Source organism: Portunus trituberculatus, chromosome 24 (genome assembly GCF_017591435.1).
Source record: "Portunus trituberculatus isolate SZX2019 chromosome 24, ASM1759143v1, whole genome shotgun sequence".
NCBI classification, from domain to species: domain Eukaryota; kingdom Metazoa; phylum Arthropoda; class Malacostraca; order Decapoda; family Portunidae; genus Portunus; species Portunus trituberculatus.
This window is the reverse complement of record NC_059278.1, coordinates 2,052,144-2,054,643: the sequence shown is the minus strand read 5'-3', so window position 1 is coordinate 2,054,643 and position 2,500 is coordinate 2,052,144. Positions and strand designations below refer to the sequence as shown.

The following is a 2,500-nucleotide window of genomic DNA, read 5'->3' as shown; positions in this document are numbered from 1 at the left end:
CCACTCCCTCTCTCCTCGGCTATTTCCTGTTCTCTATTGTCCCCTTGCCAGTGTGTGTGTGTGTGTGTGTGTGTGTGTGTGTGTGTGTGTGTGTGTGTGTGTGTGTGTTTGTGTGTGTACGTGCTTGGGTTCTGCGAGGGGATTTGAAAGAATAATAATCGTGTTTGTAACTTAGTCCAGTGTTGCCGAGGGATGTCATTGGTGGATGAACCGGTGGAAGGGAGGGAGTGGGAGTGGACGGGGCAGAGGTCAGTGGGTAGTGGAGGAGGGAGATGGGAAAGTGGAGGTACTGCATGTAGGTATGTAGGTAAATTGTAACAGGTGTGTGGGTGAGTGAACTCGTGTAGGTGAAAAGGTGACTATGTTTTTGTTCTCAGGTGTGTGGATCAGGTGGTAAAGGTGGGTGTGTGGATGAGGTGTCCAGATGAAGTAATGAAGGTGGTGTTGGAACGTGTGTGTGTGTGTATTATAATGGAAATGTATGTAGATGAAATGTACAGGTGTATAAACAAAATGTATTATACCTCAGGTGTATACATGAGGCTAAGGTGGACAGGTGTGTGCATCAGGTAAATATTCATGTAATTAGTGAAGGTTTAACATACAGGTGTGCGGATAACTCAGGTGTGGAGACAGATGCAGGTGTGAAATTGCTAAAGATAAATGCTTGAAGACTCATTTACCTCTTCCTAATTAACACAGCAAATAGAAAGACACATTTGATAAACATTTGCAGCCACTCAAGTGTTACGTAACTTATGCAGCGTCTGTGTCACCAGTTAAGAAAATAAATTACATAACAACCACACAAAGACGATATTAACTTACCACATTTTCTATGAACGCTCACGAGTAGAGGGGTAACCAAAGAATCTTTAAACAAACTCCATCATTGACAGAATTTCATTGGGAGCCTCGAATAAAACCTTAGCATGACATTGACGTGAGAATAAAAAGATAAAGAGGCAGAATATAGAGACAAACATTCCTCTAAGCCATGAGATTATGAGAACTCTTAGACATAATCACTATAGAGAGACAACAAATGAAAACACAGATCTAGGAAAAAAAAAAAGACAAAAAACACGTATTAGATATCCACTGTGTCCTTGTGGCGACCTCCTTGCTTCTGTTACCTCAGCAACTCATTAACTGTCAACAATGTCAATGGAAAGTTACATAATGCATGATTCATATATTCTTTTTAGAGGTATCTTTGTGGCGTGAGTGATGTGGTGCCAAGCTTGTGTGTGTGTGTGTGTGTGTGTGTGGACGAGCAGGAATAGCAACACAGTGGTAATAGTAGATAGTTAGGAGGAGAAATAAGTAACAAGAATGAAGGAGTAAAAGAGTGGATAATGATAGTAGAAAAAAAAAACAAGGGAAGAAAAAGTTACTAATAAAAGAAATGGACAGTGGAAAAGTGAAGACAAAAAATAAGGAAGGGAAAAAAAATAATATGGACATAGAACAAGTGAATGAAAGAGAGGAAGAGAAAAGTGTGAAGATGGAGGTGGGTAATGAAGAAGGAAAGAAAGAGAGGAAGAGAGAAACCTAAAGAATGGAAGTGGGTGATAAAGAAGGAAATGAGGGCAAGAGAAAGCAATATAAAATGGAAGCTAAATAATGAAGAAAAATAAAGAAGGGGAAGAGAAAAGTGCGGAGGATGGGAGTGGATAGTAAAGAAGAGTAAAGAAAGGGAGAAGAGAGGAAGAGGAAGAGAAAGATATGGAGACTGGAAGTAATTAAAAGAGGAGAGGAGAGGAAGAGAAAGGTGAAAGAGAGAGGGAGGGAGGTGAAGGTGAAAAGAAAAGGATGGAGAGAAGGAGAGGAGAGCTGGTGAAAATCTGGGAGTGTCAGAGAGAGAGAGAGAGAGAGAGAGAGAGAGAGAGAGTATACGTGGGGGTGTCTCGGTCTGCCCCTCACTCCACGATGCCCTAAGCTTTTGTAGGTCACGAGGGGCGGTGCTGGACCCTTCTGCCTCCTACACCCTCGCCGCTGTGTCTCCTTCGCCTCCTCAATCCTTCTCCTTTATTGCTTTCCTTTCCTTTCAGTTCTTTTAATCTAGTTGGATGTTTTCCTTAATGATTTTTCTTATTATTTTTGCTTTATTGCATTTTTTTTTTTTATTAGCGGGATTTCTAGATTGTTTTTTTGCGTTTTTGTCTATTTTATCTTTTCATTCACTTCATTTTCTTTTTCTTTTTTGATGTTTTCTTATTTTTGTTTCTCATTACATTTTTTTTCTTTTTTTATTTGCGTGATTTCTTGATTTTTTTTTTTTTTTTTTTATCTTATCTTTTCATTCACTCTATTTTTCTTTCCTTTTTTTTCTTTTGGTTTAGTGTTATTCTTAGTAATATTGTCTGTCTGCGTTTTTTCTTTCTTTTTTGTTTGATTTCTGTTATTTTTTCGTATTTTGTGTTTATTTTATCTTTTCATTCACTCTCTCTTTATTTTCTATCTTTTCATTCACTCTATTTTCTTTTTCCTTTGGTTT

The 2,500-nt window shown here is 38.4% G+C and overlaps 1 protein-coding gene across 1 annotated transcript in view; it reads left to right on the top strand.

Moving 5' to 3' along the window:
* LOC123508113 (FK506-binding protein 3-like) overlaps nt 1-2,500 on the top strand; it is a 119,107-nt gene that overhangs the window by 35,051 nt on the left and 81,556 nt on the right. The window lies entirely within an intron of this gene.